The sequence below is a fragment of the Cornus florida genome, unplaced genomic scaffold (genome assembly GCF_030987335.1).
Source record: "Cornus florida cultivar Cherokee Brave unplaced genomic scaffold, ASM3098733v1 CherokeeBrave_3.0.0_Hap2_Chr06, whole genome shotgun sequence".
Classification (NCBI taxonomy): Eukaryota; Viridiplantae; Streptophyta; class Magnoliopsida; order Cornales; family Cornaceae; genus Cornus; species Cornus florida.
In genome coordinates this window covers 95,163,775-95,176,354 of record NW_026775576.1, presented here as the reverse complement: position 1 = coordinate 95,176,354, position 12,580 = coordinate 95,163,775, and positions in this window count along the sequence as shown.

The window sequence follows — 12,580 nt, the reverse complement described above, 5'->3', positions numbered from 1 at the left end:
TATCATTAGTTACCATTTTCTGTTATTTTTCCTTATTGTCAGATTTAGGGTTAAACTAAGATTAGGGTTTTATATTAACCTGTATATATGTATGTATAAATCTGGAAGCTAAAATATGTATATTGCGTGGTATATTGTACACATATACAGAAAGGGAGTTGTACAGAGAAAGGAAAAGAGAGAAACCGGGAGAAAGGAAGAGGGAGTTCGGCAAAGGGTTAGGGCTGAACTAAGGAAGAAGAAGGAAGAAGGATACGCGTGAGTTAGGACCAGACTTACAGAGGACGGCGACGGCATCCAAAGGCTGTCGGCGTTGAGGTTTTGGCCGGAGAAGAAGGAGATGGGTTTATATTTTGAAACCCTTAAATCAAGTTATTCTCCTACTCTCTCCCTTAGATTCGTGTTCTATGCATGTCTGGGTTAATTCCAGGTTTAAATTAGATATTAATTTGACCATGTATGCATACTTAAGTTGAGTTAAAACAGATTTTATGTGTTATTACATGTTCTTGCTTGATCTTGATATTTGTTGTATGAAATCTTGTTTTGATCCGTATTTGAGATGCATATTACCTTCATATATTTATCTGGGATGATTTGGGCATAGTTTAGACCTTAGGACCATTAACAGAGGAGTCACAAGGAAGTAGTAGTCGACTAGGTTGAGAACCTAGTAGACTACGCACCCAGGAAGTTAGCAGTCGACTATGTTAAGAGCACAATAGACTATTTGATAGTAGTTGACTATGTTGAGGGCACAGTAAACTATTTGTTAATAGTAGGCTATGTTAAGAGCACAGTAGGTTATTGTTAGTAATTAACTATGTTGAGAGCCTAGTAGACTACCACTAGTTGCTAGTTGACTATGTTAAGAACCTAGTAGACTAATACGCTAGTATTAGGAGTCAGTAAATTAGTTTGGCAGTGATTTGGGTTTCTTGGTTACTTTGCCCATAATAGGTGTTTTCCCGTTTAATTGATTTAAATGGACATGTTGAATACCCAGAATGCATAATTCACATTAATATGCTAAGGATTAGAACAATATGCTATTTTAATTAAATTTGCATGTTGTTATTGGTTAAGGAAGAGTTAATTGCTTATTATTATTTTAGCAATTTATATAGATGTTATATGATTTTAATCATGCATTGGCAGTATAACATAATCATGTATTGTTTCTGATTTTATTATGTTATGGACTAATCAGTAGGAAATTCTAATTGAATTTGCATGTTGATAATTGAGGATTTAATTGCTTAAAACTATTCTAGCAATTTAGGTGGAGGTTAAATGATTTTAATCATGTATTGGCTGCATAATATGATCATGGGAATATCTGGTTTCTATTATGCTTATTTCGAGATTTATTTGATGTGATATTATATCTATTGCATCATTTATGGATTGTATGCATTATATGCACCAGTATGGGATGGTAACATATTAGGGATGAATTAACTAAAAATGTTAAGTACTACCTATTCATATTTTCTAAGGACAGATTAACTAAAATGTTAAGTCTACCTATTTATGTCAGGTCAACGAACAGTTGAATAACATATCAAATATTACTTTTATGTTTGGATAGACGGATTTTATATACATAGTTATATGCCATGATATGAGCTTGAGTCTCAGGATCATGGTTAGGGTGCGTATATTACCTAGGACGAATAACTGGATATAGTAGACATCTGTGTGCCCTGGTAGGTCTATTCAGGTTAAGGCAGACCTATAGCCTTATAAGCATCCTATAGTGTGTATCTATATATATACGGACTACTTAGTTATTGTTGAGTAGACTAAGATGTATACGTGTATTGGATCTTGTGATACCCCTCAGATCCGAGACACGGGTTGATCAGGCCCAGGCCCAAACCCGAGGGAATATCAAACAATTAAAGTATTTTAAAGTGAACACAGATGACAAAATGAAACAAAAGTGATGGAATAAAACTGAAAGTAACATTAATTATAAAATCCTCCATGTATAACTGAAAATTGAAAATCCAATCCTCCAAAACTTCAAGATTACAACTTGGGAATCCACTGATGGACCCCTAACCAAAAGTTCAACTGAAACTGAAAACTGAAAATAGATAATGCTAGAAATATCGAGAGAAGTCCTACGTATCAGATGAAGGTGAGACTGTCCTCGACAAGCACGATCAAGCTCTAAGGCTGGAACCGTCCAGTACCTGAAAAGAATAATAAAGGAGTGGGTCAGACCCACGAGCAAGTTCTAATCTAACTGCAATCCATACAGTGACCCGATACGCAGATACACCGTAGACACCTCACAATATCTATCTAGTCCATACATATAAATATATCCACACTAAGGGACATTCACTAGTCTATAATAGGGGTCTCAACCTGAATAGAAGGCAACATGCGAATACGCACCCAAAGGTGGGCATGAGTACCTAGACCTAACAGGGTACACCTCAACCTATTATAACCAGCTACGCATCCACTGCATATACGCACCCTAACCAACGAGTCTGAGACTCAAGCTCAACTCGTGGTACCATAACCATATATATAAAGTCCGTCCAAATCCAGGGTAAGCAGTTCAACTATTTATTAAACTGACCTACAATAAACCAACTAGTTAGTCACTCCACTTATTCAGTTGATATGACTTAACTACCATCCGTTAATCCAGGAAGTCATCCAACTTGGTTACAGCTGATCTGACTTATCCACAATTAGGATTCGATATCTTTCAATCCATTCCATTAATCTATTAGGTTAGGTTTATGCGTTTTGAGCTAAACCGTCCCTAGTATGTCACCGTCCCATACCAGTACATACCATCCTCCATATCCATATAAATTACAACATATATAACAGTTCAATAATTTACAGACCAAAAACTACCATCCAAACAATTGCAGAAAACTATTTAAAGCTTCAGTAATTTAAATCCAAGCATTTAACCATATAGTTGCAGGAGACGATTTTAACAAATCAACAACTAACATCCAGAGCATGCATAGACCAAATTTAATATGTCAGGGACTCCATCATGCATGTGAATAGGTTAAATAATCATATTATTAACCAATAAATTGCTAAAACAATTCAGAAGATTGTTTAAATATTTCAGCAGTTTAAATCCAAGCATTAGCCATATAGTTGCAGTAAACAATTTAATAATTCCGCAACTAGCCTCCTAAGCATGCATAGATCAAAATTAATAATTAAATGACCCTATCATGCACTTGAATGCATTCTAAAACAAGTTTATAAACACATTATGTTCCATCAAATTGCTGAATTTTAATTCAACAATTAATTCAATTCCATTTGTTAAGTGCCTTAATTTTTACACTGTTTGTCCCGACAACTTAGAATTAAACTTTACTCAATTTAGGGTCTTGCTAACTCTCAAAATTCATTCCTTGATCCCTCTGTAAAGTTCCAAATTCATTCAAACAGTCTCCATGCTCCAACAGTGAACATAGTATGTAGAAAATTAAAAAAAAAAACGTAAAATAAATCAAAAATACCAAGGGAGCCTGCTCCAGAATTTGGAGCAGGCTCTTTCCAGCCTAGAGCCGGCTCTAGGACTCCCTAGAGCCGGCTCCACTTTGTTGTGGGAGCCGGCTCCCACTTCCATGGAGCCGGCTCTCACTTCCTCTGAGAGCCTTCGTCCCCGGTGCTTCGTTTCAGTCCGTCCGCTCCTTCTCTAATCAAATCCAACCACTCTGTTGGTCTCTAAAACTAATCTTAGGACTCGTAATTTAGTCTAGAAACATTCCCCAAGATTGTTTACAATAGTTTTGCAAACAATTACAGAGTTTAATCAAGCCATTTAAACTAGCATAGTTGAAGAACAATACTAAAACTAAATTGCGACATCAGTTTTATCCCAACCCCTCTGTTCTTCCTCCAATTTTAAATTTGAAGTCTTAAATTACATCTAGTATCCAATCAGACCTCGGTTGATTTCAATAAGATTCCAAATAAAAATTAAACCAGTAAGACGTTACGCCAAAACAAAGTCAAGAAAACATACGTGCTATAATTGTTTTGTAAATAAATTTCACAGATAAAACGATCAAGTAAAACATATATAAAACATGCATGGTTCAGTTGAAGGCCAATTAATCTCCTAGAGATGTCCAGGTGCACAGAACACAAAATCAAAGGGAAGGAGGAAGATAAGAACTTGCCTGTACAGTTTTATAAACAGAACGTTGACGCCGTTGTTCTAAGCTTTCCGGCAACCACTGACTACCTTCTAGCCTCCTCTGGTTCTGATCTAATCCACCAAACACCTCCCTTGGTCCTCTCTGTTATTCTCCTTGACAGACAGTTACGACGCTCTGTTCTCTCAACTTCTCCCTTTACTGTATACGGGAATATGGTGAATAGGGTTTTAGAAACCCTCGGCAGACGTATACCCATATATTTATAGAGTTATACCAAAACCCTACATTAATTAGAGCCCTAACTAAATCCTAACCGGCCCATAGAACTTAATTAAATCCTGTGTCGGCTAAAGAAACTAAACCCTCAATTTTGAAAAATCGTTAATTAAAATACTTCCTAAATTACTTCCTAAATTAAAACCTTTAATAATCAATTAAATAAATAGAATGCAATTTAAACAAATAAATAGATATCAATTAAATACACGAATAATCAATTAAATAAATAGAATGCAATTGAAACAAAGAAATAGATATCAATTAAATACACGAATAATCAATTAAATAAATAGAATGCAATTGAAACAAAGAAATAGATACCAATTAAATACACGTCACACAGGTAAACAATTAAATAAAAGAATTAAACCAAATAATCATGAAAAAATACAATAAAAATAATAAATAAATGCCGAGACTATCCTTTTAAAATTAGGGGTATTACAGATCTCTGCTTGGACTGTTGTAGGGTAGAACTTGTTCATGGGCCTGACCTATAATTATTTTTCAAGTATTTATCAGGTGTCGAGATGGTTCATGCTGAACAGAAACCAGTCTATTTCACTCTTTCGATTTTACTTAGGAGTTTCAATTATGTTTTAGTTTTCAGATGTAGACAATTCTTACTATTACTTTCAGTTTTGGTTTTCTAGGGGTCCACACAGTATGGATTCCCGAGTTATATTACTGAAGGATTAATTGTATCAAAAGAATTAATTAATGGAAAATTATTCTGAGAATTTAAATATTGGATTATTATTTTAGTTTTCATTTCAGTTTTTTTGTCTATTCTTATTTATCCTTATGTATTCTGTGTTCGTTTATTGCCAATTTGTTTTTTATATCCCCGTGCTTTCGAGTGTAGGCCTGACCAACCTACACGTGAAAATATGGGGGCATCACATATTCTTACTTGTTTCCGAGCGGTGTCCGGTCTTAAAAATCAATGCGGGAAAGAATGTGATTGTCCCAGTGGGGGATGTTCCAGATATCTCCTCAACTGCTGTTCTTGGGTGTGGAGTGTACGTTTTTCCACTTCTTTATTTGGGATTGCTTTTGGGAGTTTCCTCCAGGATAATGGGGAGTTGGGATCTGGTGATCAATAGGTATGAAAAGAGATTGGCAGGATGGAAAAAACAGTATCTCTCGAAAGGGGGGAAGGTCACTCTTATTAAGAGTACACTATCGTCCCTTGCCATTTATTTTTTTATCTCTGTTTCAGATTCCATGCTCTGTCGCTGAATGGACTGAAAAAATTTAACGTGACTTTTTTTGGGGTGGAAGAGCAGAGGAATTCAAGTATCATCTTATTAATTGGGAGCAAGTTTGCAAACCTTTAAAATTTGGCGAATTAGGCATTCGGAATCTGGTCCCTTTCAACAGAGCTTTATTGGGTAAGTGGTTATGGAGATTTGGCAAAGAGCGTCATCATCAGTGGAGAAGAGTTATCTCGTGTCGATTTGGGGAGGAGAATGAGGATTGGTCCTCTCGTCTTGTTTCTGTCTCGGGAGGCATTGGCGTGTAAAAATTCATTCGAAATGGTTGGGAAGTGTTTTCCACTCACATCAGATACAAAGTTCGCAATGGTAGACACATTCGCTTTTAGGAAGATTTGTGGTGTGGTGATCAGTTGTTGTCTATTTCTTTTCCTTGCCTTTTCAGTATTGCCGAAAACAAGCATTCTTACGTAGCTGATTGTTATCATCTTGATAATAGTAGGTTTACATGGGATGTGCGTTTTTGCCGCTCTTTTTAGGATTGGGAGTTGACAGAAGTCTGCGCTTTTTTGGATTTGTTGTACAGACAAAAGGATGTTAGCAGAGGTTGTGATGACATTTTGTAGGTGCCTTCCCCTCATGGTCGATATGGAGTACAACCCATGTTCACGTGCTTGTCCAACTTTAATGGCCAAGAATTCCATTGGAAGTCTATTTGGCACTATAAAGCTCCTCTTAGAATTGCATTTTTTGTTTGGACTGCCACTTGGGTAAAGATTTTAACATTGGATAATTTGAGAAAAAGGGGTAATCAGTGTTATCAAAGGCGCGTCTGGGCGCGCGCCTACAGGCGCATGAATTGCGCCTCATAATAGCCCAGGCGTAGCAACCTTCATTAGGCACACGCCTGGGAAACGCCTCATGCTTTTATTTAGGCGCGCCTGATCACTTATCCATGTGTTATTCAGCTTTTTCCATGTGCTGTTCACTTTTCTGTGTGTTGTTCAGCTTTTTTCATGTGCTGTAAATTTGTCTTCTTATGTAATAAAAGAATAAAATAAAGAAAAGCAACATAGAAACGTGAGACAGTGGAACAAGTAAAAGAATACCAAAAACAGAGAAAGAAATAAAAAGGGTGTAGTTTGTTGTAATCAACTTTGTCTTCTTGTGCAATAAAAGATTTCTGTTCAGCACACATATGTTGGAATAAAAAGCAGCTTTTGTAAATTTGTCTTCTTATGCAATAAAGGAATAAAATAAAGAAAAGAAATGCAATGATAAAAAAAAAAATGGATACAACATAGAAACATGAGAGAATGGAACAAATAAAGAAAGACCAAAAAGAGAAAGAAAGGAAGGGGAATAGTTTGTTGCAATGAACTTTGTCTTTTTGTACAATAAAAGAATAAAATAAATTGACCATTTCTACTTTTTTTCTTTTTTTTCTTTTTTTTTTCCTTTTTTTCTGTTTTTTTCTTCTTCCTTTAAGATTGGTTTTAAGATTGTTTGTTTAAGATTGCAATGATCTTCTATTTGTTGTTTTTCTTAATGGAGCTTTATTGTTTTTATTGTGCTATTTTGCTGGTTGGTTTATTGGTTTAATTGTGATATGTTTAGTATATTCTATTACTGGATGTTTATTGTTTAATTGTGTTCTTTTTGCTGAGAATTATTGTTTTAAATTTTTACTTGTGCGCCTCACATCACTCGGGCGTGAGCCTCGTTGTGCGCCTCGCACCTAGGCTTCAAGGGAACTCTAGCGCCTCAGTGTGCCTAACGCCTTTAATAACTATGGGGGTAATGCCATTGTAAACTAGTGTTGTTTATGTAAAACAGATGGAGAGTCCATGGATCACATTCTTATACATTGTCCTGTCGCGTTTAATTGTTGGAATTTAATTTTCAGCATTTTTAGTGTTCAGTGGGTGCTGCCTGAACACTTTTTTCAATTAATCAACACATAGAGATATGCCCAGTTCAAGGTCATGTGCATGCTTTTTGGAGGATTGTCCCACATTGTGTTTGGTGGTGTATCTGGCAAGAGAGAAACAACAGAAATTTTAAAGAGAAAGAATCAACTATTGCTCACTTAAAATCTCTTATTCTCCCTTCTCTTTTCTGTTATGTTAGAGGAAACGCTTGCTCCTCGATTGCTGATCTTTTTGATCTTTTGGATTCTATTGGTCCTTAGGGTTTCTGTTCTTTTGTATTATAGACGCGTTCCCCTTTTGAATACTTTTCTAATATATTTTACTTATTAAAAAAAAATGTTCAATACCCAAAAAGGGTAAAACGGTCATTTAACATGGTCAATTTATACCTTAGAACCCAAAAAGGGTATAATAGTCCTTACCATGGTCATTTAAGGATTTAAATCCCAAAGGGGTAAAATGGACATTTACTACACAAAGTATAGCTTCTAAACCTTCCAGGGGTAAAATTGTCTCTTTTTGGGCAAAATATAACATTTGTACTCTCCAGGGGTATTTCTATCATTTTCTAAGGTCATTTTGTACTTTGGTTGAAGTCTGGGGGGTAATTGTGTAATTATACCAAAGTTTTGGGTCAATATGCAAATATTGGTCCATCTAAGCGATTAGATGGTCCATCTAACTAGTTAGATGACCATTCCAGAACAGGTGCAAAGCCCAGGACCTCATCTAACTGATCAGATTAGGGATCTGATCGGTCAGATACTCATCTAACCGATTAGGGGTGTTTAAAAAATTCGGTAAACCGAACCGAACCGGATCACCAGACCGAATTAAACTGGACGATTTAGGCTAGTTGTATAGCGGTTTGGTTCGGTCTTGGGCCAAAAATTATAAAATCGTAATTTTACAATACGATCCTGGTTTGGGGTTCTGCTGGACCGGTCCGATCCGAACTGTTATATAACTTATATTATATATTTAGAAAATATGATATAACTTATAGTTTTGGCTAGACACAAGCTAATCCCACTTCCCACCCTTCTCAATAAAGCTACTCCCAATTTACCCAATTCCCATATTCTTTGAACTTTTCTGAGGGCCATGATGAAAGCTAGCAAACAGAGAGATAAAGAAAAAGAAATGATAGTCCATAAAAAGAAAAACATCATATGAAAATTACCAAACAATAAAAAATTACGCAATCAGAGACCAAATGGTGCAAAAATAAAGCATAATCATTAAGGACCAGAGGAGATTATTGATTTTTTAAACACTAAAGTGGAAAAGTAGTGTTTGTCAAATTGTGTTAGAAAAAATATATATAATAAATATATATACTGAATCTGTTTGTTGTTTCACAAGTTAAGTCCATATTACCGGTTCCCGTCGATGTATTCTATACAGGGAAAAATAAGAAATTATGTTTTTTAAAAATAAAATAAAAAGGAAATCAATTGAAACCGACAAACCGAACTGAACCGATTTTTCGTGATTTGGTTTGGTTCCATGGGCATTATGGTTCGGTCTGGTTTCAGAAATAGTAGAACCGTTATAAATGATTTGGTCCCACAAAACTTCCAATCCAATCTAAACCGGATCGTGTGCAACCTAATAATCGATTACATGGTCCATGTAATCGATTAAATGACAAACCCAGCGAAAATAAACCCACTGCCCAAGCCATCTAACCGATTACATGCCCCATTTAATCGATCAAATGATCCCAGAAACCTGATCTAACTGACTACATAGCCCATGTAGTTGATCGAATGACGTCCTAGATCTAATCAAACCGATCAGATAGCCCATCTAACCGAATAAATGAGATCTCAGCCCGATATGATCGATTAGATCACTCTTCCAAACTTTCCCAAAGCATTCCCAAGACCACTAAACATAAAATAAAACGCCGTAAGCATTGTTTAACATGCAAACATAGCATTGAATCATCAAATATGAAAGATCAACATGTAAATACATCTATTAAAACAACCGTTTTATAGGTCTTTAAGAATCAAATTATACAAATAGTCTTTACACCATTTCAAGGAATTTAAGCACAAAAATGAGGCCGCCATAGCCGTAAATACAACACTATAATATAAGACAATAAAAATCCTAGCGTGGTCTAAGTCCGTAAATGTAAGCCTTACGCCAATTCTTCTCTGGCTTTCCTGAAAATGTTAAAATAAGGGGTGAACTCAATAGCTCAATAAGAAATGTCTAAAATACCGGCTTTGGACACCCTTAAGCCAACAACCAAAGAACGAACGAAAAAAAAAGTCGTGATTATTCTCGGGGAAATATCAAAATTACAATCCATGCCATTCATTTTAAAAGATCATCATAATCAGATAGCAAACACTATCATGAATGCTAATACACTATGAAATGCAATGCCTTCCCGACCACAGTACCGGCCAACACAACACACTAAAAATTGCTAACCGACTTTACCGAGGCGAGATTTATAGCTATCTCTGGTTCCAAATTCGGCAACTATTTGTTCAAAATTCGTAAGTCTAAATCAATGAACAATTATATATATATATATATATATATAAGGTCATTTGAAAACAATTGGTATGATGACTGTGAATTTAAGATTAGAGTAATTAAATAGTAGAATCTTCAACATGACAAAGGCTTTCATTAGAATACTAGCTAAAGGGTGGTTTTTGACACTGTTAGATCTTTTACGGAGAGCAGGTCATTGATGAAGATCATTAGAAACCTTGAAGCAGTAATGAAAAGTTGATTACTTTTACTTATACTGATCATTTGCAATTGGGTATTACACAAACTTCAAGATCAAATGCATATGGAGTTAGCATTGTATGAATGGTAAATACAGAAAGAAACTGGTCTTGGTCTGAGTTGGAGCATATGGATACATAGTATTTCATCTCAACTCTCAAGGAAAACTTAAAGTGCATGCAATTAAACCCAAAAAATAATGAAAGAAGGAAGGAAGAAAAGGGAGGAAAAGAGTCAAAACAAACAAAGGGAAGAGCCCTATTATTATACAGATCATTGGGAAAAAATGCAGATTTAAAAATATTAATTTAGACTTACGAATTTTGAACAAACAGGCTGTGGTTCTATCTAGTATCTTACAATACTCGTGTAATTGTATAAATGTCTACATTAATAGATGTATGAATCAACTTAAGTTTCAGTTGTCTAACAATTGACTTCACAATCATATTTCTTCTTGGTAAAATGCTGTGAAATCAGAGTTCAAATGAATAAGAAAAGTTGGAATTGTTAGATTACCTCAAGCATTGTGCACAGAAAAGGAAGGCATGGATCAGAAGGCTCTAAGAAATGCAAAGAAGCAACAAAGTCTTCTGCAAATGAGGTAGTAGAATCATTAAAAACAAATGTGCATTCACGAGAAACTACCTTCTCAAAGGTGACAGTATTTTTTTTCATTTCCTATATTAAAATCCAGTGAACATAATTTTTTGAGCATCACCAGAAGAACTTGCCCATTTTTCAAAAGAAGATGTTGTTCAGGCCCAAGCAAGTTCAAGATGGCCATACAACATCTTACCAGCAAATTTAATACTTCAGCAGCAGCCCATGTATCTGAAAGCAAGCTAGCTTGTCCACTGCCTTGACTTGCAGAAACATCAAGTAAAGCAGAGAAAAACAGCTCAAACCTCTTTACGAGTCCTTCAAACAGTATATCAGAGAGACTACCTATGCCTTTAAATGTTACCCTGATCTGACAATTATCAATTTCCATCTCCAAGTAATTTGAATCAGCTCCATATTTTAAAGGTTTTGAAGACAAATGAACGAGCAGATAATCACCATTTATTTTCCAAAGCACAATTCCTCATTTGAAAATAAAAAAGAAAACATGGATGATTCTGACGAAACAGTGCAAAAATGATTTCCATGGATCATTTTTAACACAAATTTTTAAAATGAAATGCAAGAGATTATGCAAAAGGAGGTTGCTTCCTATAAAATTTCAACATACATAGATACACATGAACATAGACATACCTATATATATATATATGTGTGTGTGTGTTGTAAGTAACATACTATATATTTATAGACAAATATAGATAATTATAGAAGTGGCTGCACTTATTCAGCAAATAAGTCAAGAAACTCTAGTCTTACCCACCACTCGCGGAGGAAAAGGCAAAAATAAAAAATTAAACAGAACAAAAAATTAAGTGCATGAGAGAGACGGGTACCTCAGGAGATTTATTGGCGGATAGCAGGTTCTGGAAGATCGGTGAAAGTTCAAAGAAGAACCAATTATATATCTATAAATATATATTCAGAGAAGAACAGAGATCAACATACGTACCTTGGTTATTTTCCTCTGAAGGTAAAGCTCGTGAAGTTTGGGCTTAGAGGATTAGGGTTTCTTGTGGATTTTGGTTGATGGATCGATGTGTGCGAAGTGGATTTTGGTTGATGGATCGATGTGTGCGAATTTGGGAGGAATGGAACCTTTTTTGCGCTGCTAGAGCTCGCTGAAAAAGAAGCCGCCAAATCAAATTTTCACAAAAAGAAACCCTATTCTATAAGGGCCCATGTGGGCCTGTTGTAGAAAGTCCTTTCTACAACAGGCTATCCGGGCCTGTTGTCGAAAACTACTCTGCTTGTTGTAGAAAGTACTTTCTACAAGGGCTCTGTATGCCCCTTGTAGAAAATGTGTTGTTAAGAGCCCATTTTGTTGTAGTGTCACCCAACCCAACCCAAGTGATACAAAAACACGAAAGAGGTTCTCCATGTATCAACAGACAGGAGAGTCTTTAAACCAGCGGGAAGACTATGAGAAGAAGAAGCAAGATGGTGTGCTCCATCATCATCAAGCTTTTTAAAGGACAGACAGGAGTAAAATATATAACAAAATTATCATTTGAAGAGGGGATACTGATTACACAAATAAACACTGACAACTAGTGCAACTTAGGCATAAAATTGGAAGAGCTTTACTTGGCGGCAAATGCTGCAT